The 24,651-nt window shown below is 43.5% G+C and overlaps 1 protein-coding gene across 2 annotated transcripts in view; it reads right to left on the reverse strand.

Moving 5' to 3' along the window:
* palm1a (paralemmin 1a) overlaps positions 1-24,651 on the reverse strand; it is a 515,885-nt gene that overhangs the window by 445,375 nt on the left and 45,859 nt on the right. The gene's annotated exons all lie outside the window — the stretch shown is intronic.

Consider the following 24,651-nt stretch of genomic DNA (forward strand, 5'->3'; position numbering starts at 1 on the left):
GGGCCTCAGGAAATGAAGCCATTCTGGATTTGAACTCTGTGTTGGAGATGAAAAGTCCACATTCTTTTGTGCCATAACATCAGCAGTTCATTTTGCTGAGCTAATTTCATTCCCTAAGACCCTCTTTGGAGTGCACCTAAGCTTGCTTGAGAGAGATCATAGCTTTTAGGCACCTCTTATGTCCCTCTAGTGTATCTCCAGGAGGTGTGTGTAAGAGTCCAAGGGAATGCTGTTGGTGACTCTTCACTTTGATTGCCTTTCCTTCTTTCAGAATCTCCAGCTGTAATCGCGAATTAAGAACATAAGGAACAGGGTCAGAGTAGACCATTTGGCCCATTGAGCCTACTCCCCCACAATATGGCTGATCATCCGCCTCAGTTCCACTTTCCTGCTCACTCCCACATATCTCTTGATTTTCCGAGAGACCAAACATCTATCTCAGCCTTAACTATATTCAATGATGGAGCGTTCACTGTTCCAGAAATTCACAACCCTCTGAGAGAAACAAATTCTCCCCATTTCAGTCCTAAATGATCATCCCCTTATCCTGAGACTGTGCTCCAATGTTCTACATTCTCTGGGCAGGAGAAGTAACCTCTCAATATCTACCCTGTAAAAACCTTTCAGAATCTTTCATGTTTTAATGAGATCACCTCTCATTCTTCTAAACTCCAGGTAATATAAGCTCAATTTACTCAGTCTCTCATCATATGACAACCCACAATCCAATCGAGTGAAACTTCACTAAGGCCAGTACATCCTTCCTTAAATATGGACACCCAAACAGTAATCCTGGTGTGGTCTCAAATACCCTGTACAATTGTAGCAATGCTGCCTTGCTTTTGTAGTCCAGTCTCCTCACAATAAAAGCCAACATGTCCGTTGCTTTCCTAGTTGCTTGCTGTACCTGCATGCTAACTTTCTGTGTTCCTTGTACGAGTACACCCAAGTCTCTCAGAACATCAATGTTTAGAAGTTATTTGCCTTTTAAGAAAAAATCTGCTTTTCTATTGCGATCAAACCTCATACTTCCCGACCTTGTACTCCATCTGCAACATTGGTGCCTGCTCTCTGAACCTGTCTATATTTCTTTGCAGTCTTTTTGTGTCCTCCTCACAGCTTACATTCTCACCAAATTTTATATCATCAGCAAACTTGGAAAAATTACTCTCTGTTACTTTGTCTAAGCCATTAAGATAGATGCCCACTTATCCCTAATCTCTGCTTCTCGTCAGTAAGGCCCTTTTTGCCTGAATTATTTTAGTGGCCTCAGGGTTGTTCTCCTCCTCCTCTGTGGTCCAAAGAAATAGTTGATTACTTACATTTACTGGTCTATTGCCCATGAAGCCAGTCAGAGTGAACACTGCACAGTCCTTACATAAAATGGCAACTGGAGTCCTATTTACCCCCCAAGACTTTCATTTCCATATTGGAAATGAAAGTCTATTGGCTGAAACAAGCAGATGCTTTGGACACTAGGGCCATTTTAAAATGGCACCAGCCACATTGCTGGTATCAATTGGGTAGAATGGCTACTGCTCCCACTTCATTGCCCATTAGAGAGCTAGAGGAGAGTGTGAGAGGAAGACCCTGGGACAGGCAGTCAGCAGCACCTAGAGGATAGTGGAACACTATATAAAGAGCGGGAGCAGTGTGGCTGTATAAAGAGTGGCAGTTTACCTGTGAGGGAGCCGGTTCTCACCCAGACACGGTGGTGCTGGAATTTGAAAGGAGTGACATCAGGACAAGGGAGAGAGCTGATTGGTAGGTAGTGGATAAGTTGCTTTTTTCCACTTTAAAACGACATTACAGAAGGTAAGAGTCTCAGCATTTGATTTTTTTAAAGAAAAATTAAATAGTTTTCTACTTGATTTAAATTTAAGGAAATAGTTTTTTAATTAAAAACAAACAAAAGGTATGGCAAGGGAGCTTAGTCTCTTGTTGTACAGCCTGCAGCATGTGGAAATTGTTAGACACTCCTTGCAGTCTGGATGACCACATGTGCAGGAAGTACCACCGGCTTGACCAGCTTGAGCAACGGGTTTTGGAGATTGAGCGTCAGCTGGAGACACAGCGGAGCATCCGCGAGGCTGAGGGTTACGTGGATAGCACGTTTTTAGATGTGGTCACTCCACAGCTTAAGGAAGTGCGGTCAGAGAGGGAATGGTTGACTATCAGTCCGAAGAAGGCAGATAGTCAGGAAAGCCCCAGAATGCATCTCTACTCAAGAACCGTTTTTCTGTGTTGGAACACGGTGAGGGTGAAGGTTCCTCTGGAGAGTGCAGCTACAGCCAAGTTCACAGCTCTGTAGATGGCTTAGCTGCACAAGCGGGTTGGAGTAAGAACGCAAGAGCAATAGTGGTAGGAGATTTAATAGTGAGGGGTGCAGACAGGCACTTCTACGACTGTAGATGTGACTCCAGGATGCCTCCCTGGTGCCAGGGTTAAGGATGTTACAGAACAGCTGCAAGGCATTCTGAAGAAGGAGAGCGAAAAGTCAGAGGTTGTGGTTCACATTGTTACCAATGACATAGGTAGAAAAAGGGATGAGGTCCTCCAACAAGAAATTAGGGAACTAGGTAGCAGATTAAAAAGCAGGACCTCAAAGGTTGTAATCTCTGGATTACTCCGTGTGCCACATGTTAGTGAGTATAGGAATAGGAGGATAGAGAGGGTGAATACGTGGCTGAAGAGATGGTGTAGAAGGGAGGGCTTTAGTTTCTTGGATCACTGGGCTTGTTTCTGGTGAAGGTAGGGCCTGTACAAGTCAGATGGGTTGCACCTGAACCGGAATGGTTCCTTGTGGGGAGGTTTGCTAGTGCTGCTAAGGGGGTTTAAACTAATTTGGCAGGAGGGTGGGATACAGAGTGGAGGTACAGTAGGGGGTGATGCACAGCCAAATATAGAAGAGAAATTAAATCAGTCTGGAAGGTAGAGCAAATATAGACCTGTTAAGGCACAAAGGGATAATGCTAGGCTGGATTGCATTTACTTTAACGCAAGGAGACTTACAAGTAAGGCAGATGAATTAAAGGTGTTGATTAACACATGGAAATATGATATTGTTGCTACACAGAGACATGGTTGAGAGAAGGGCAGGACTGACAGCTCAGTATTCCAGGGTATAGAATCTTCGGGGGGGGGCGTAAAAGAGAGGGTGGCATTGCACTATTGATGAAGGAATCAATTACTGCAGTAAGGAGGGATGGTATCTTAGAAGGTTCCTCAAATGAGGCCATATGGGTAGAACCTAAAAACAAAGAGGAGGAAATCACTTTACTGGAAGTGTACTATAGGCCTCCAAATAGTCAGGGGGAGATAGAGGAGTAGATATGCAGGCAAATCTCAGAGAACTGTAAAAATAATAGGGTAATAAAAGTAGGGGATTTCAACTTCCCCAATATTAACTGGGATAGTCTTTGTGTGAAAGACTTAGAGGGGGCAGAATTCTTAAAGTGCATCCAGGGGAGCTTTTTGAGCCAGCACTTAGAAAATCCTACAAGAGAAGGGGCGGTTCTGGTCCTAATCTTAGGGGGAGAATTTACTCCCTGTTGGGGGTGTTGGGCAGGAGCGGGCATGGGTGGGCACGCAGCCGATCACCGCCCATGATCGGCTGGGCACCACCACTTTGCATGGGCAGGCCAATTAAGCCCAGCGTGACGCGCACCTGGAAGCCCTGTGCGCTCCCTGAACCGGCGGGGGGAGTAGGCTGCGTCGGGGCCTGTGCTCTTTCACCCATGCACGCTGCCTCAGGGAGATCGGTTTGATATTTAAAGATTTTTAAAAAGAAATAAAAAAATTTTAAGACGTGTCCACTCATATGACAGTGTCACATGAGCTGGAACATGTCAATGAGTTTTAATTTAAAAAATTATTTAATTTATAAACCCTTCATGAAACCTCATCCCACCCATGGATGAGGTTTCATGATAAATGTGAAGCCCGTCTGGGCTCTCTGCCTGCCTGACAACCTTAAGGTTGCCCTAGAGGAGTATAGAAAGGGTAAGGGGGGCACTTAAAAAAATAACTAGGAGAGCGAAAAGGGGGCATGAAAAAAACACTGGCAGGCAAGATAAAGGAAAATCCCAAGGCATTTTATGAATATATTAAGGGCAAGAGGATAACCAGAGAAAGAGTAGGGCCCATTAGGGACCAAAGTGGCAATCTGTGCGTGGAGCTGGAGGATGTAGGTGAAGTTTTGAATGGTCACTTTTCATCTGTGTTCACTATGGAGAAGGACAATGTCGGTGTAGAAATCAGGGAGGGTGACCGTGATACACTTGAACAAATTAGCATTGAAAGGGAGCAGGTATTAGCAGTTGTAGTGAGCTTAAAAGTGGATAAATCCCCAGGCCCAGATGAGATGTATTCCAGGCTGCTATGTGAGGCAAGGGAGGAGATAGCAGGGGCTCTGACATTAATTTTCAAATCCTCTCTGGCCACAGGAGAGATGCCAGAGGACTGGAGGACAGCAAGTGTAGTACCGTTATTCAAGAAGGGCAGTAGGGATAAACCAAGTAATTACAGGCCAGTGTGTCTAATGTCAGTGGTAGGGAAACTATTGGAAAAAATTATGAGGGATAGGATTAATCTCCACTTGGACAAATGGGGATTAATCAGGGATAGTCAGCATGGCTTTGGCAGGAGGAGTTCATGTCTAATAAATTTGAATTTTTAGAGGCGGTGACTAGTTATGTCGATGAGGGTAGTGCAGTTGATGTAGTCTACATGGGCTTCAGTAAGACAAGGTCCCGCATGGGAGAATGGTCAAGAAGATAAGAGCCCATGGTATCCAGGGCAATTTGGCAAATTGGATCCAAAATTAGCAGGAGGCAAAGGGTGATAGTCAAAGGTTGTTTTTGCAATTGGGAGCCTGTGACAAGTGGTGTACCGCAAGGATTGGTGCTGGGACCCTTGCTGTTTGTAGTGTACATTAATGATTTAGACGTGAATATCGGAGCGACGATCAGTAAGTTCGCAGATGACACGAAAATTGGTGGCATCGTAAATAGTGAGGATGAAAGCCTTAGATTACAGGACAATGTAGATGGGCTGGTAAGATGGGCAGAGAAGTAGCAAATGGAATTTAATCCTGAGAAGTGTGAGGTGATGCATTTTAGGAGGACTAACACGGCAAGGGAATACACGATGAATGGTAGGACCCTAGGAAGTACAGAGGATCAGAAGGACCTTGGTGCACATGTCCATAGATCCCTGAAGGCAGCAGCACCGATAGATAAGATGGTTAAGAAGGCATATGGGATATTTGTCTTTATTAGCCGAAGCATAGAATATAAGAGCAGGGAGGTTATATTGGAGCTGTATAAAACATTAGTTAGGCCACAGCTGGAGTAGTGTATGCAGTTCTGGTCACCACACTATAGGAAGGATGTGATTGCACTGGAGACGGTGCAGAGGAGATTCACCAGGCTGGAGCATTTCAGTTATGAAGGGAGACTGGATAGGTTAGGGTTGTTTCCATAGAACAAATAAGGCTGAGGGGGGAACTGATAGAGGTATACAAAATTATATGGGGCCTAGATGAGGTAGATAGGAAGAAACTGTTCCCCTTAGCGGAAGTGTCAATAACTCGGAGGCATAGTTTTAAGGTAAGCGGCAGGAGGTTTAAGGGGGTTTGAGGAAACGTTTTTCACCCAGAGGGTGGTGTGAATCTGGAACACTGACTGAGGGGCTGGTAGAGGCAGAAACCCTCATAACATTTAAGAAGTATTTAGATGAGCACTTGAAACGCTATCGCATACAGGGCTAAAGGGCAAGTGCTGGAAAATGGGATTAGAATAGATAGGTGTTTGATGGTTGGGACGGACATGATGGGCTGAAGGGCCTGTTTCTGTGCTGTATAACTCTATGGGCTGAATCTTTTGCCTGTCGGGTGGGCTGGACCCAATCTCCGGCGGGCAGGGAGCCGATCCCCGCCGGAGAAGCGGGCCCGCCGCTATTTTAAGTGGGCAGGCCAATTAAAGCCCGCCCAGCGTGATGTCCACCAGGAAGCACTTTGCACTTCCTGTGCGGGCGGGGGGGATTCCCCAATTGCGAGAGTGTGCTCTTTCGTGCATGTGCATGAAAGAGTGCACATCTCCCTGAGGCTAAGTGCTGCCTCAGGGAGATCGCTGAAAGGTTTTCAAACTCTAAAAATAGAAAAATAAAAAAATCATTAGCATGTCCCTCTCATGTAACAATGTCACAGGAGATGGAATGTGTTAATAAATTTCGCAAAAACTTTAATAAACTTTTTTAAAACCTACATGAAACCTCATCCTGCTGGTGAATGAGGTTTTATGTTTTCTCTATTTGCCGCAGGGGCTCCTGGCCTGCCCACTAACCTTAAGGTTAGACGGGCAGGTCCTTCAATTGTTTTAATTACCCTGTCAATGGCCTCAATTGGCCATTGACAGGTCGGCGGGTGGACAGCTGATCGCGCTGTGTCCCCGCCTTACTGAAAATTTAAAAGGGGCGGGATGACATCGGGGATTGTCCCCAATGTCATCCCGCGTCATTTTCGCGTCAGTGAGCGGACCTCGTCCCTTGCTCACCGATGATAAATTCAGCCCTGTGACTCTATTACACCAGGAGAAAGAAGTGAAAATTGTTGTTAGACGTTGGGCATAGTTCAGTATGTCTTATGAAGTCTATTTTTAGTCTTAGGTAGTTCAACAATAAGTATTTATTAACTACTAGCAAATATATACAAAGGTACAGTAAAGGTCCAAGCTAGGAGCTGTCTCCGTGCTTGCTTCTACACACGGCTCTGTCCAACACTAAATTGACCCTGGGTGTGGGTCATGTGTTCTTTTACATCACTGCATGGGCAGTACTGCACTCTGTCCCAAATTAACCCTTTATGTGCCAGACCCTTATACTGCACCTCCTCCCAAGTCTTTATCGAACATAATTTTTTTAATTCCCTCATGGGATGTGGGCATTGCTGGTTAGGCCAGCATTTGTTGCCCATCCCTAACTGCTCTTGAGAAGGAGGTGGTCATCTGCCTTCTTGAACTGCTGCAGTCCATGTGTTGTAGGAACACCCACAGTGCTGTTAGGGAGGGAGTTCTAAGAGTTTGACCCAGCACCAGTGAGGGAATGGCGATGTATTTTCAAGTAAGAATGGTGTTTGACTTGGAAGGGAACTTGGAGGAGGTGGTGTTCCCATGCATCTTCTGCCCTTGTCCTTCTAAGTGGCAGAGGTTGTGTGTTTGGAAGGTACTGCCGAAGGAGCCTTGGTGAGTTTACAAGTTATCCCAGTTGATCCCATGTATTTACATCATTACTATTACTCCATCTCCCCACCCCATGTCTTTGAGTTCATAGGTTTAGGCAGTCTGGAGGCCTTATAATCCTTCCATACCTTGTTCACCCTACTGTCAGAGTAGTGGTAGCTCTGTCACTGCAGGTAAACTTTGTTGAATTGGAGGTTCTTCTGGCATCTGGGTGTCTTTTCATTCTCCTTTTCCATTCTTTGGCATTGAATTGCTCTTTGTCGATTTCCCAGTTGTAGTGATAGATTGTGATTGGTTTATCCTGCTGTCTCCATGCCTGCTCCTAAACAAGGCTCTGTCAAACACTACACTGACCCCTAGGTGTGGGTCATGTGTTCTCTTACATCACTGTGTGGGCGGTAGTGTATTCAATTTCATGTTAACCCTTTATGTGCCAAACCCTTATACTACAAAAATTGACACCCATGTTTACAATGACTGTTTTTAATGGTTTCTTATAGTAAAAATCTAGCCCAGTTGAGACTGGATATCATTTCCATGTTGTACACAATCTCCCATTATTAGCTTTCTAAAATGAGTCAAACTTGGGCCAATGGGAACAATCTTACATCTGGACTTGGAAGCTTCTGAGTTGAAACTCCACTTCAGAGACTTGAGTGCCTAATTGTCCCTTCGATGCAGTACTGAGTGGGTGCTGCACAGTCAGAGGTGCCAACTTTCAGGTAAGATGTTAGAAGACATGTTGTTTGCCTATTCAGGCACCTTTAAAAGAAGCTATGCCACTATTTGAAGAAGAAAAGGGGAGTTCTGGCCAACGTTTTCCCATCAAATCCCATTTTAAAAAAAACAGATTATCTAGGCATTTGTCGAATTGGGTTTGTGAGACCTTGCTATGTGAAAATTGACTGCCATGTTTTACTACATTCCAACAGGGACTACACTCCAAAAGTACTCCATTGGCTGCAAGTGCTTAGGGGAAGTGTTGAGAATGCGAAAGGTGCTACAGAAATGCAAATTCTCTTTCTCTATTCCTTCACTTTACTTTCTCAATTAGGTAACTGCATGAAGTCAGCAGCAGTTACCCAATTTTATTTTAGTCAACTTGGTCAGCACTTACTTTAGTAAAAGAAATAAATGTTATGGTTAAATGGTGGAATTCCCTACCTCCCTTTTTCTTCTGATAGTAACCTACATGCTTCTAAAATCCAAACCTGGAGACATTAAGTCAGAATGTCACCATTCACCTTGTCTTCTCGTCAGCTTAAATCAGCTGTGGTGGATTTGAACTATGAGCTGTTGGCTTGATTTCTCAATAAAGGCTGATTTATTCATTGTTTAGTCATCAAGGTTGGAGAATCTGCCAACATAATGTTCAGTCCAGTTCATAATCTGTTAGTTAAAATGGCTGTCCCTGTTTACATGACACATTGGAACCTGATCACTGAGCTCATCCACAAACTTTGTTCCTGGCAGAGCCCTGATTATGGGATTTCTGGCTTCCCATGCAGACCAGATGTCAGGAAGTTCATGGAACTGATAAATCTGAGCACTGTTGATAAATTCTATTGACCCAAAACCTAGCAACAAAACAGCAACTCTGTGGAAAAAGACTGAATCAGTTATTTCTTGTGCTGACCTGTACAGGCTCCCTATCTAATTCTCACAATGCGTTCAATTTAAACTCTTCATCCTTGCCTTGAAATCTCTCCAAGACCTCACTCTATTCAACTTTACTGTTGCCTCCCACACTCTGCCTGGAAATCGAAATGCATGGTCATGTGGAATGACCAGAAACATAACTGGACCAGCAATATAAATACTATGATGATAAGAGCAGGTCAGAGACTGCACAAGGAACTCACGTCCTGACTCCCCAAAGCCTGTCCACCACCTAAAAGACACAAGTCAGGAGTGTGATGGAATACTCTCTACTTGCCTGGATGAGTGCAGCTCCAACAACACTAAGAATACAAACATACGAACAAGGAGCAGGAGTAGGCCATTCAGCCTCTTGAGCTTGCTCTACCATTTAATAAGATCTAGGCTGGTCTGATAGTAACCTGAAATCTGCATTCCACTTACCCCTGATAACTTATCACCCCCCTGCTTACTAAGAATCTATCTGCCACTGTCTTAAAAATATTCAAAAACTCTGCTTCCACCACCTTTTCAGGAAGAGAGTTCCAAAGACTCATGACCATCTGAGTGAAATTTTTTTCCTGATTTCTGTTTTAAATGGGTGACCCCTTATTTTTAAACAGTGACCCCTAGTCCTAGGTTCTCCCACAAGAGGAAACATCCTCTCCACATTCACCCTGGCAAGAACCTTCAGGATCTTATATGTTTCAACCAAGTCACCTCTTACTCTTCTAAACTCCAGCAGATACAAGCATAGTCTGTCCAACCTTTCCTCATAAGACAACCCACTCATTCCAGGTATTAGTCTGGTAAATCTTCTCTGAGCTGCTTCCAACACATTTACATCCTTCCTTAAATAAGGTGACCAATACTGTACACAGTACTCTAGGTGTGGTCTCCCTAATGCCTCAACACCTCCCAGCAGAAAGTAGCCCCCTCGATTGGCACCCCTCTACCACCTTAAACATTGTGTGAATGTGTTTGTGTCTGTGTGTGAGGTGTGTGCCTGCTTGTTTGAATGTGAATGTGTGTGTGAGTGCGAATGTGTGTGTTTGCATTAGTGTGTGTATGTATGTTTATGTCTGTGTGTATTAGTATAGTGACAATATTGATTGTCTCTATATGTGATGTGGGTGGCTGGGGTAATTGCTAATATCAATGAAGAAGCATAATTTTTGCAGAAATTGTTTGGCAATGGTAAGGAAAATGAACCAGGAAAGTCGGACAAAGTTGCTAAGCATGATTCAAGTCATGCCTTTCAACACAAGTTGTGATGTTAGCTGTGGCTGTGATAGCTCTTTGAGTCAGTAGGTTGTGGGTTCAGGTCCCACTCAAGTGACTTGAGCATGAAATCCAGACTGACACTCCAATGCAGTACTGAGGGAGGGCTGCACTATTGGAAGTGCTGTCTTTCAGCTGAGATGTTAGATGAAGGCCATGAGAGATAATAGGTCCCAAAGCATTATTTTGAAGAGTAGCAGCAATATTAATCTCTCAACCAATATCATGGAAACCGGTGAACCGACCATTATCATAGTCCTATATGTGGGATCTTGCTGTGTGTACATTAACTGCCACATTTCCTACATTACAGCAGTAACTATATTTCAAAAGTACTTCATTGGTTGTAAAGTACTTTAGGACATTCCGAGGTTGTGAAATGCACGAGAGAAATGCAAATCTTTCGTTCTTCGTTGCATATTTGAGGGAGGCAGACCCTTTTAAGTTTGCACAGGGTGGATTCTGGGAAAAGAATAGTGTCTGGAAATCTAGGGAGAAGGAAGATTGTGCTCTTCTTTCCAGTTTCTAAACACTTTTAATCATTCCAATATTAAAATATCAGAGCAGGATATTGTACTGGAGATTCAATTAACAGACTTGGATCTGATGCTGGAAAATGCTAGCTGCTTAACATTGTGGTTAGCTGGCTAATAAACTGAACTATTAGTTGAAGGATTCTGTCGAATGGCTTCAAGAAGAAAATAAAAGGCTTGTTAAAGGAAGAGGACATCTTGAAAGAGATGAAGCTATCAGCATTAATTAGTACTGCAGGAGAATTGAGGAAATGGGGTATTGTACAATGTCACCTTGATAATGTATTATTAATCTTATATCTCTATACACCTTCTGGAAACTTTTGCCGAAGTCCACATTCATAATAGAAATTGTCAATGTAAACCTGTCACTCTGTAGTTACACCCTTCCACGAGTGACGGCAGAGTGCTCCCTACTGCTGTAGCTCAGTGGTGGTGCTCTTGTCTCTATGCCAGAAGGAAGTGGTTTCGGGAAAGGTGCTGCTTTCACATGAGGTGTCACACAGACCCGCCTGCCTTCTCAGATGAATGTAACAAATCCCATTGCACTATTTGAAGAAGAGCAGGGGAGCTCATTTATCCCTCTACCAGTGTCAAAAATAGATAATTTGGTGATTATCACAGTGTTGTTTGTGGGAGCTCGCTGTGCACAAATTTGCTGCCAGGTAGCCCACATAACAACAATCACCACACTCCAAGAAAGTATTTAGTTGCCTGTGAGGCGCTTTCAGACATCTTGGGGTCATGAAAGGTCCTATAGAAATGCAAGTTCTGTGTTTCTTCACTGAGCTACGTTTCACTCTGCAGCATGTCCCCACATAAGTGAGGTGCAATATGGCCCTCCATACACATACCGAGAGGACCTACTTGACCCAACTCACCCATAGGGAAATGAACAGGATCAGATCGACTGCCCACTTGACACACTGCCTGATTTTCCTTTCCATATCAATGGTACTGTATGTAAAATAGCAGCTGGTCCTATCCCATCACTAGGCAAATTGAGTTAAAATCATCGCAATGTACAATCTCAGGCACTACAGTCACAGTGCGTTCACTCAGATACACACGTAATGCACTCTGCACATTGATGGTTTGCTGAATTTATGCCAGACCTTTATTTGGCTTCAGTCTTCTGGCTTGCTCAAGAGTGTTTACAGAGAAGAGGCAAGGACATGAAAAGTTCAACTCCCCTGCAACTCTCCTCTCTCCCCCAATATTAATTTGGATAGAATGTTCACATGAAGCCTCCATTGTTGTCCCTGAGCTGTAACTCATTCAGTAAAAATAATATGGTCAGGTTCTGAAAACTGAACTGTGAGGCTTCAAAATTGCATCAATCTGGCAACAGAACTGAGAGAACCCAGGCGCTTGATATTTCAAGTGCTTCCATGCCTTGAATCATGCTAATGCACTTAATAGATCCTTTTATCTTCCGTGAACCCACAATAACATGGGCTTCACTGTCCAGTCCAACAGACCCGAGAGATTATTTTGCCTCCAAGCACCCATAGCAATCTGGATCAAACTCGTGCCAATTGAAACCTTATCTTCAAGTCCCTGCAGAATGAAAGCTCTCTGCCCTACCTAATTCCCTGGAGATTTTTGGCAGTCTGCCTCTCATTTCATCTGTAAAGGTTCATTGGCTAGAGACTGCTGAGGAGGAATAAATTGAGAATCAATTTAACTGGACAAATTATTTGTTCAAATGGAAACAGTTTAGATTCAGCTAGTCCCTGTAGCAATATTAACAGTGTATACGAAGGGACAAGTTTCAATGAAAGAAAACCCCCATCCTGGATCAAGGAGGGAACATTTCTGAATCTTTCTTTTTTTGTTTTATGACTGTGGGAACACAAGGTAAACTGGAGTTAAAAAAGCGTTCTTTCTTTAACTACAAGATGGAGGCTGGAACCCAGCTCCCAAGTTCCAATTGGACCTACAGATATCCCAGAAAATAAAACTCAGACTAATCAGATTATTTATGGCTGACATGTGAGGCATCTAGAAAGTGTGAACATCTTGTCAACTGATTCTTCCTAAAGAATTCACCATTGTATATTGAATATTTGATTGATAAACAGCTTTTTGTTCAACCGTGTGATGACCTGGGTGTGTATATTGCAGTTTTTCCTCTATTAGCTTTAACTTGGCCTCGGTTGAGTCTGAAGTGTGCTTGGACCCTTTGTGGTGAATACGAATATTGCCTCAGTTACACACAAACATCATGTTGTGAAATCTATGAAACATTCCTTTTCTCTTGCAGATTTTTGGACCGTGATAAAAGATGTCCTGAAGATTTTTAAATCCATTGTGCATGAAACAACCTTTATTATTTTCTGACAGCTATAATATCTTCCCTCGACAATGCTCAAGGTGAATTAGAGGTGACACAAAAGAGAGAGACTTCTGAAGTGTATTGAGTCTGACAGGAAGTAAACTTGTTGCCCATAGGAAGTGCACTCCATAGGGTAGGATTTTCCCTTTGTCGGGCAGGCGTGGCAGGGCAGGCCCAGGAGCTGCTGCGAAACAGACCACCACTTGCAATCCGGCCCTGACCGCGATTTCATGCTGGCTGCCCAATAAACAGCCAGCCAGCGTGAGACACGCACTGAGAACCTCAGTGCTGCTGGGGTGGGAGCAGGAGGAGAGCGAGTGCTAAAGTCTGCACATGCACATGAGCTGAAAGCTCCCTGAAGGCACAGGGCTGCCTCATGGAGCTGAAGAATTTTACAATGAAAAATAAAGATTTTAGAAATAAGAGAAACATGTCCCCACATGCGACTCAATCACATCAACAGGGACATATTAAAAATGATGTTCAAACTTTTTAAAAAAAATTACTGTTGAAAACCTCATCCTGCCTGTGGATGAGGTTTCCTAAAAATGCAAAGGCCGCCTGCCCTATTCGCCCGCCTGCCAACCATAAGATTGGAGAGGCAGCGAGAAATACAAATCAATTGATAGTTTAATTACCTTAATAGGCCTCTTAGTTGTCAGTGGGCACGCTGCTGACTCTTGCGTGCGCCTGCCGAGCAAAATATTGAGCGAGTGTGTGATGACGTTGGGACGCTCGCCCGATGTCATCACACATTATTTCACTCCCAATCGGGTCGGGCGTGTACCGGCCCACGGGACGTAAAATTCTGCCCATAGGGTGGAGATGTTTTAAATTATATGGATTGTGCAATTGGCATCTATTTCTATTTGAAAACTAGGAGTCATAAACCATTCTTTTCAGCCCTCACCGAAAATTTTGCTCATTAGCTGCTCACTCCAATTCTTTCTGGCCACTCATTCAGGCTGGACTAGACCAGGAGAAACCTTGGTATCCTAGTCAACTGGCAACGTTATGCCATAGCTAGTGAGAATGGTACACGCACATCACTCACAATGAGTGCCTTCTAAAGGTGCTATTACTGAAATGCATTTGAAATTCAGTCAATTTGCTATGTAGGATTTACTGCAGGGTTTTTAGTAATTGTTTCTTTCCTGGCTCGTGATTCTTTGCTGCAGTTAATACTACTTAATTGCAAAGCCCACTTATGTGATTTGGTTTATCCTCCATTAAGTTGCATATTCGGCCAACTAAAGCCATTAAATATGCAGTAATCCCATGAATGAGTGTACACATAAAATATGGAATATCTGAATGCAGGTTGGGCCAGAGATCTCGCCAGTATCTTTTATTTGCTGGTATTGTTACAGGGTCAAGGAGCTGGAATATGGGGCGGAAGTCAGATACGACCCGTTCCCAAAAGTGCACATTCTGGTAGAATTAGCTGCTGATATACAATGGCCTGGATTTTCAACCTCAAAGAGCATAATCAGAGTTGGGAAAACTCCTGGCTCAGCCTACCTACTTCAGGAAAAGGTGCCCGCAAAGCCGGCGTTTTCATTGTTGGGATGGAGGTGGGGGGAGCTGGGTGTGGGCTGCAGTCAGCCCAGTCGGCCTGGGAAAAAGTTCGCCGGCAGCCACAGGGGCTGCCAGGTATGGGGGCGGGCTGTTTAAAAGGCTTGCCTCGGTGCTGTAGGACTTCATCCCAGTTAAAAACAGAAAGGCCCTCCAGCCCTTACCCCTCACACCCCATCATCCCCCAAACACTCCCCATTCCCCATCCATGCCACCTCATGCCGCCCACCCACCCATGGCCCCCATGCCTCCATGCCAAGCTATGTCACTTCCATGTCCATTCATCCACTTTACACTGTCTGGAACCAATGAACACCATAGCAAAAGTATAAAAGTGTATAAAAAGTGTAAAAAAATCTTTTAAAAAGTCATTCATTGATAACTTTCCACTTTCTTAAAAAAAAGCTCCTTTTTAACTACAAATATGTCTTAATCATCCAGACCCTTTAAAGCTTTAATAGCTGAAACTACAAGCACTTGAAATCTCTTTATCTTGTGTAAATAAAAATTGAACAATTGACAGCAGAGATCAGAGAGCCAGAGCTGTCAATGAAGCTAAGTTTTTTCTGGGGCTCAGGTGCTTTAATGCTTTAATGGATGTCTGAGCTCTCAACCAATAATACATAATGAGGCTTGGTTGAGAGCCCAGAAATTCATTAGCCTGTTGAAATATCTGGCGTGTGGGTTATGAGGGACCAAAAGGGTGAGTGGGAGGCATACCTTGAAATGGAGAAGGACCTTTCAACTTACACTTAAAAGGTTGCCTCATGCAGACTAAGGTTCATGACACCTCTGAGGTGCCATGAACCACAGCTCTTTGCAAAGCTGTCCCAACTCCATGAAAATTGCAGAGGACTAGGACATGCCTATCCCCTCAAAGGAGCCAGCAATTTCAAGAGTGCAGGGTGAGGGCTTACTGAGCCAACCCAAAGCCTTAAAGGCACTCCTGAAAATTGGAAACCCCAGGGGTTGGGAATCCTAGAATTGGGTCCTGGCTGCCATTCTTAAAGGGCTCCCGAGTCATCCCAACTTGGTGAAAATCCAGGTAAATCAGGCTATAATGAGGACCAAAGCTACTTTCCCAGATATATTTCACCATTGCCCCAGAATTGCACTGGGTTTATGCTAGGCCTGTGGATAAAAGATGGTTACCTGCATGTCAGCAGGGAGCAGTTGAATGCACAGAGTCATAGAGTGGTTACAGCACAGAGGGTGGCCATTCGGCCCATCATGTTCATGCCAGATCTCTGCAAGAGCAACTCACCAAGCCCCACTCTCCCGCCTTTTCCCTGTAGAGACTTTGAATGGCCATAGACTTTATCGAAAACTGAAGCAATTAGAAAGCTCTTTTCTCAGCTGAACCGTCCAGGAAGAACCCTGAAAATTGCCTTCCTGTGCAGTTTCAGGCAGGGAAACTACTGCCTCCCAGACTCCTGTTTTGCTATTGGGTTGCCAACCCTCCCAGAATTCTGTGGAGTCTCCCAGAATGAAAGATCAGAATGAAATGAGCTGTTCCTGCCAGCAACCCGAGTGAACAATCATTGGAGCATTCCATTCTTCCAGCTCCCTCCAGCTGACCTGTAGATCTGCAACACAATGTTCCTGGGCCAACATGTCCAATTGAACACAAAGCCATTCAATGGATAGAGTAGTTTCTGGAATGCAGAGGATTGTAGGTGTTATAGTCTCCATTATTGATGGCTTTCCATGATAATTAACCAATAGGAGGAGTGGGGCAGCAGGACAATTGCAAACAAGTCATTTGGTTAAAACCCCTAAGCATAGAAGTTCACCTCGGGCAAAATGAGAAGTATTAGATCAGCCAACCTTACATACTACCCCTGATTTACAGTTAGATTGCAGTCAATGGAATTAAATATCAGGTGCAGTGCTGGCGGATCTAACACCTCCTGGGACAAATTACGAACCCCTGCTCTTCTTCGAAATAGGGATTATTTACCCCCACTGGTTTAACTTCTCATCCAAAAGACAGTACCTCTGAGAGTGTAGCACTGCAGTACTGCAATGTCAGCCTACGGTAATGTGGTCAAGTGCTACCTTAGAGAGGAGAGTGGTACCAGTGAGCCTAATCTACTTAACCTGGGAATGTTTAATGCTTACCCTAGTTAAACAAAGTGGCAGGATCCCCTATTTCTCAAGATGAACATCCACTCCTTGATAAGCTGAAACTTTCATCAGAGAAAATGAAACCTTTTATGTTGCTAAACAATGTTTCAGCTCATTCCATCCCCAGATTGAGAAGTGTTAACTGTTGCCCAAATTCAATGCCATATTTATATGATGTTAATTACCATTTGTTGATGTGAACTTTCAATGCAAGATATGCAACACGAGTTCATAAATCTGAGATAAAGAGCATCAAAACAGCTAATGTTTTAATTCAAACCCTGCTTCACTGCTCAAAGAGAATGGCCCCACTTTGGGTAGTCTGGTACGGGTGAAACTGTCACATCCTTCTCAACAACACAGCAGCATAACAATTAAGTGTTCACAGGAAGAACATTCCAAAGGCCAACGGGGGTTAAGCAGCAGATCTCCTTATAGGAAGACCCGTTTCACACTCCCTAACATCATATGCTGATCACACTGACTATCAGCTGCATCTGTTGATAAGAAATGCTTGACTTCTTCACAGCCTGAGTTCCGTCACATCCAAGGAGGATGGGGAGCAAAAGGGGACTTATGAGGGTGGTAATCAGTGAGGGGAGAGGAGAAACAGCCTATGGATGTTATCAGCTAGCTCATTCAACTTGAACAGAAAGGCTGGCTGCCTCAGAAGTTTGGCTGCGTGTTTCGCAAATTTCCCTGCAGTTTGTAAAAGAAAATATGCATTGCCTAAACAGTTTTATTCCCGGAGGGCCTGAATCTAGGCAAAGTTTCAAAAAAGACATGGCATGACCCTTAAAGGGACTGGCTAGGCTCAATAAAAAGGATGAAAATTTGTCAGTTTTTATTTTTGGGAGCCCAGGCGAAGGCCCACAGGAAAACCATGACCCTCTGCTGGAACGTTTGAAGTATCCTGCCAGGGACCAATGCGTCCCCAAATCCCCAGCCTGAGCTGCTGGTTGTCACCTCAGCATGAGGGCTGGATGATTTCCTGCCCCCTCCAAATGGCCAGCTGCAGAAGGGTACTCATTTCCCACTTGCTGCTTGCTGCTGGTACTTGTTTGAGGTCTGGCACCAAATTGGGTTAAAGCCTCCAGTGGCAAGGTGCAGAACTATACATTGTCACATTCAGCAGAGAATCTGAAGGAAATAGCAATGAAGGCTGGGGGGTTGCCATCCCATTTCCTTGCACCTGTTTGCCCAGAAAATAGTGGAAAACAGATGGTGAAGGCTCAGAAAGCTGGCAGCAGATAAGGCCTGAAATGCCGTCAGTTTGTGTGAGTCATGGAATGGTTGGCAAGTACACTTTTTCACCTCACCACTGGCAACTTCCATCGTTTCCCAGTAGTTTGACAACTGGTGCTGCCTCTGGCTAAATGCTCATTGTTCATTACACTGTCCAACATTTCCAGGGTGCCAGCTGCATTGTTGAACAGATGCTTGAACCTGCACTTACCTCATGATTTAGTTCACTGGTCCATTAATATGGAATTTAGAACATTGGCTGGCATTCAGACCATAATTGATGGGTCCGCCTGCCTCAATAGGATCCTATTGGTGAGCTGCAAGCACCAGTCATGTGACCTGAGCCAGGGTTACCGCTCACAGCAGGTTGGAACAAGATTGGCCAGATGGGAGGCTGGTCCATGGCCAGGTAAATGCTGGAGGTAATGGGGAGACAATCCAGAGGGGTGGCTGTCAGCAGCCTGTGGAGTCGTGGGGTCCACTCCCTCAACACTTAAATAAGCTTCACAATCATGCTGCTGCTGATAGCTGTCCCACGGCAAACCAAACTGGCAGTGGGGTCTGAATCGGGCATCAGAACCTTCATTAACATAATGCCTATTTCAGGTGTGGGTTCTGCAAGCCATATACTAAGGCCTTCAGCAATATGGCTGCCACATCTCTAGTCACTGGGCACATCTTGTCATTTAATACCCAATAAATGGGCCCTGCACGGCTGAATTACTAGGCCATAATCTCACTTAAGGGAAACATTGGGAAGGAAAATCTATCAGCTCCTGTTACCTGCATGTGATCCCTGTGCCAGGTTTTCTTTTTGATGCTTGATAAATAATGACCCAGTTATTTTGCTGGAAGAACAGAATAGTGAATGGTACCCATGTACTAGTAAGTAACTGGCTGGACTCACTGTCTATACTTGCATAATTCCCTTCATCTGAGATGAGCAACACTCTCAAATAGTCCTTGATTTAATAAGCTGAGCTCTCCTGAAGGAAAGCAGAATTTTGTAGTGCTTAAAACATCAAGCAACCCATCTTCTGACAGGCTATAGCAGGAACAAAAAGGCTAAAATTGCAGGGTTAGTGGAGCATTAGTGAGAACCATTTGCTGATTAGAAAGATAACAAAAAAAACAGAGGTTAAATTGAATAATTCTGACTTAAGCTCTCTCTCTGCTCTAAAATGCTTGTGGTCCATACACAGGAGAGGAAGGAGCCATTAGCACAGCCATTGTCATTATTGATTTGAGAAGTCCATTGTGCTGAGTTACAGATCAGAATGCTGAAGCACTCAGTGAAGGTGCAGTTCCTACAGCTTATCTTTCATTACAACTTCAATAGATAGGAAAGAAAGAGCAGATGGTTGGAGCTCAGTTGCCCCTTCCCTTCCTACACTTCACTAATTATGGATTAAGGTCATTTTAGCTCCTCTGTCCAATGGGGATTGTGGGGGAGGAGGTGTTTGAGTCAGTGAATTGAATTAGATTTTGTTTTATTCATTAGTTTCATAAATTATTGTGTATTGTGAGAAGTCATTGTATTGTAAGAAAACTTGAATCAGAAGATAGTTCTAACAGTGTTGTTTTTGTTGGATCGGCGTTATTTCATTGCTGTATCTCATCATGGCTAACACTGTAGAAACATCACGAATAGTTATTATTTAAACATTACTTATCCTTAAATATTTCTATTCTTTTGTATTTTTTCTTTGATTTATAAATGATGTTATCCATCTCACCAAAAAACAATAAGTCAAATATCTTATTTGGGGCTTGATGATGCTGAGACACTCAATCAGGGTGAATGCAATAACATTTGCAAATAAGAGGCAGATTGAATATCACATAAGCAGCATCGCAAATTCAAATACCATGAGATCAAAAGTCACATGATGAAATCTTCAGGACTATCTCAAAATCAGAGTTGGCAACTGTACCCTTGCTTGGCATTAACAGCATGGTAATGGCCTCATGACAGAGTTAGTAACCTTACCATGCAGCCTGTTAATATCGATGATGGGAGCTATATTGGAAAATACTTACTCTCCCCTAACACCTGCCTGCGTTGATGTCCATGTTCCTGTGTTTCTGTGTAGAAAGCATTATGTTTGTAGAATAATGAGTTAACAGTTATAATAGTGGGGTAGTGATGTGTATCATGATGTAACAGTAACATCAGCAGTCATGTACAAAGGACAGAGAAGCGCAGATGGAATAGTCTGTACAAGAGAGTGGTGTACTGAACCTAGAAGCCTAGAATGTACTATAGTGTAAATAAAGGGGTTTTAGAAAAAAACCTATCAGAGTTAGACCTACGTCACTCATAAGTCGTGGGAAACCTTCCCAATCCAGAACAGCCCACACATTACCCAAAGAGAGACCCATTTAGTATTCAAAGTGGAAACCAAACCACAACCCAACATTGACCATAGAGCACTGGAACATGAGAGAGAATTGATTCAATGTGCGACTCCTTTTGTGGCTGATAGAAGTGATCTTTAAAATGATGAAGGGTTTTGATAGGGTGGATATGGAAACATTGCTTCCAGTTTTGGATGATTTCAGAACAAGGAGGATTAAATATAGGATTGCCACTAACAGATCGAATAAATAATTTAGGAGGAATTTCTTTCTTTTGTGATGAGAATGTGAAACTTCTGCTACATCGAGTAGAGCAGATAGAGTTGATGCATTTAAGGTAAGGATTGACGCATACATGAGGCAGGTGGCAGTAGAGGAAATAAGGATGGATGGAAAGAGTGGGAAGAGTTAATTTGAGTGCGAGGAAGCTCAAACTAGATTGGCTGAATGGCATCTTTCTGTGCTTTAGAATCTATGCACTTCTGTGACTGAAGTTTCAGGTGGTTCATGGCTGCAAGGAAAAGTTCCTATTGTACAGTCCAAACATTTTCAATAACAAAGAAGAACAAGGAATAATATAAGGCTTACCTGGAAAAACTCAGCAGGTCTGGCAGCATCGGCGGAGAAGAAAAGAGTTGACGTTTCGAGTCCTCATGATCCTTCGACAGAACTTGAGTTCGAGTGCAAGAAAGAGTTGAAGTATAAGCTGGTTTAAGGTGTGTGTGTGGGGGGCAGAGAGATAGAGAGACAGAGAGGTGGGGGGGGTGTGTGGTTGTAGGGACAAACAAGCAGTGATAGAAGCAGATCATCAAAAGATGTCAACGACAATAGTACAATAGAACACATAGGTGTTAAAGTTAAAGTTGGTGATATTATCTAAACGAATGTGCTAATTAAGAATGGATGGTAGGGCACTCAAGGTATAGCTCTAGTGGGTTTTTTTTTATAATGGAAATAGGTGGGAAAAGGAAAATCTTTATAATTTATTGGAAAAAAAAGGAAGGGGGAAACAGAAAAGGGGGTGGGGATGGGGGAGGGGACTCACGACCTAAAGTTGTTGAATTCAATATTCAGTCCGGAAGGACTGTTTTGGATTTCCAGCATCCGCAGTTTTTTTGTTTTTATAATATAAGGCTTGTCAGCTCTTCCACAGACTGTGTACAATCCATGGATTGGAGTTGATAATTTGAACATCTGGGAAAAGGTTCTGGAAATTTTATTTTCCCTCTTCGACCCACACAAAGCAAAGTCCCTGAGTATCATTGTAACTTTACAGCCCACATGATACATCAAGCTTACCTTATCATGACATGTCAATCCAATTAGTAAAAATTAGGACTTTGCTCTGAAGCTAGGGCCCATTTGCTAATGAGGAATTTTTAAATCAATTATCGCAGTGAATACAATTGATGTGATTGTTTCTCTTTGAAGGGAAGACCAAGAAAACTTTTTCCTGAGCAGTAATATCAACTAATCTTTTGCCTATTGAGACAGAGGTTGAACCCTGGCCCTTCCTGATACCAACTTGAATACTGGGTCATTGAATTGTGAACTGATTGCACCCAACCCTGGCCTCGGAATTGACCAATACATAAATTACCCTCCAGTGGGCTGCATGACCCCTTCGCCATTCTGTCCATCTTCCCCAATATAATTCCTATTCTCAGGATAAGCTATCCAAAAAAAAGGACAGTTAGAAATGAAAGAGAGATCCTGCATTTATATAGCATCTTTCATGACCTCAGAGGGTCCAAAAGTTTTTTTACAGCTAATGGAATACTGTTGACGTACATTTACTGTTGTTAATATAGATGGAAGCCATTTTGTGAAAAGCATGCTGTAACAGCCGTGAAATAAATTGCCAGATGATCTGTTGGTTGATGGATAAGTATTGACCTGGACACAGAGGAGAACGCTGCTGCTTCTTCCAATATTACCATGGGATCATTTATGTCCACTTGAGAGAGCACAGAGCCTAACGCCTCATCCTAATGCAATGCAGCATTCCCTGCACTGGGAGTGTCAGCCTGGATCACGTGCTCAAGAATCTGAAGTGGGATTGGAATCCACATCCTTCTGACTCAAAGTGAGACCCACTGAACACACACATTATGGGGTGTCACAATCCACTGATGTACAAGAGCATACATTTTACTTCAGAAGATAGTAATTCATTCTGTATAGCTGCCCAGAGTGCAAACACAGAAGTTCCAACAATTCATCCACATGTTAAGCCTAGACTATGACCAAATCTTTGGATAAACAAAGCATTCGATCTATTGTATATTTGTTTTGGTGTGTAAATTCCTCATATCTTTTTTGACAGTGACATATTTGCTGCGAAAGAACAGAATCTGGCACTTTGGTTTATTTTACTCAGCCCTCTTTCCCATAGGAGAGCAGGCAAGAAGCATAAAGGGACATTAGAGAGATAACATTGGTTGCCAAATTAATTAGCTTTATGTTGTGGCTCCATGTACTTTCCAAATTGGATCAAAATGTGAAAAGTCACTTGTCCAGAAGTGACATTGGGTGTTGCACCAAACCCTAGGAGCCCAGGTGTAATTTCAGCAGTACCCTTCTATGAATCCATGGGGAGAACTTTCTCCCCTTCAGGCGGGCCGGTCAGGAGCGGGTGCCGGGCCGATCGCCGCCCGTGATCGGCTGTGCGCTGCCATTTTATGTGGGTGGGCCAATTAAGGCCCACCCAGCATGACGCATGCCCGGTAGTGCTCAGTGCTCCCTGTGTGGGTGGGGGGAGGAGGGAGATTTGGGGTCTGCGCTCTTTCACGCATACACGCAAGCGAGCGCAGGAATCTCCCTGAGGCACAGAGCTGCCTCAATGAGATCAAAATCAAAATGAAACTTTCAAAAGAGAAAAAATAAAATTATTCATGTGACAGTGTCACATGAGCTGGCACGTGTTTATGAACTTTCTTGAAAATTTTTATTGAATAAATAAAACCCTCATGAAACCTCATCCCATCCGTGGATGAGCTTTCACGAAAATGCGAAGGCCGCTTGGGCTCTTCGCCTGCCCGCCAACCTTAAGGTCGGACAGGCAGCCCTGTTCAATTGGTTAATTAGTTTATTAATGGCCTTAACAGGCTTTTGACAGTTCAGCGGGTGTGCAGCTGACTCCGATCCGTGCGCGCCGAATGAAGGATCGGAATGATGCGTGGTGACATCAGGACGCACGCCCAACATCACCGAGCGTCATTTTACATGTGGCGTGCGGGGTCTGCTCCCACACGCCGAACAGAAGATTCTGCCCCATGGCAGAATTGTTCTGATTAACAGCTCGGCTGACAATAATGAGATCAGAGACTGTCTCATGCCTTAGAACCTGTGAATTGGGATCTCCAGATCATTCCATACTGGACAACTATTTTTTAAAAATAGTGCACAGATGTTCCTGCATTGCTGGGCACTTGTTCAAATACAACTGTTCCCAATCGAGTCCACTTATGTTAAGTATCATATAAATGGTTATTGAATTTTGATTAACTTTAGACATTCATGAAAAATTCCATGGGACTCTATACTTGGAGGTTTTTTTTTACTGTAAGCGGTTGGTCAAGTCCCTCAGTATATTGAGCAGGGAGAACCTTAGATATGCCTGTTTATTAGATACATGCGGGTGGAGGGTACAATTCGCTTGCCTGAATGGTGAGGCCTGAGGTGCTCCTAATATTGGCCCTTGGCCTCAATAATATCAATGCAATAGCCCTCAGGTAAATGACTCCATATTGCCCTTTTCCAATAAGGCAGGTGATGTACTTATAGCCAGAAATTTGTGTGCACTTTCACCTTGTTACATTGCTGTGTTAGTAAGGCTATTTGCATCTGAAAAACAAAATGTTTTGTAGCCAAATTTATAATAGTTCAGTCTGCAGGGCTTGTGCACCACAGATAGGCTATTGTGAATGGGTTTGATGGGCAAATGACCTTTCCACATTTTACACCTTCATACATTGACCATGAACTTCAATAAGGATGCTCCCTGCCTTTCCATGAATTTGGGGAGAGGGAGAATGGTGTAACCTTGAGAAAAATGGGGTAAATAACTGAAACTGTCTGCCATTTGTCTGGAGTTCCATTAATCATCCACTTAACTCCTGCTGCGCTTTAAGGACATTATATTCCAATAGTCACTGAATTTCCAAACTGCTGACCTTCAACAACGACCTCAACCTCATTTCCAATCAATTCATAATTTCACCCTGCTCTGTTTAAGCAGGTTTGTCCCATCCAGCCATGCTCCTCAATGATTATCTCCCTCTCCCTCCACTCCACCATCAGTCACTGCAATCCTGCC

This window comes from Carcharodon carcharias, chromosome 14 (genome assembly GCF_017639515.1).
Source record: "Carcharodon carcharias isolate sCarCar2 chromosome 14, sCarCar2.pri, whole genome shotgun sequence".
NCBI classification, from domain to species: Eukaryota; Metazoa; Chordata; class Chondrichthyes; order Lamniformes; family Lamnidae; genus Carcharodon; species Carcharodon carcharias.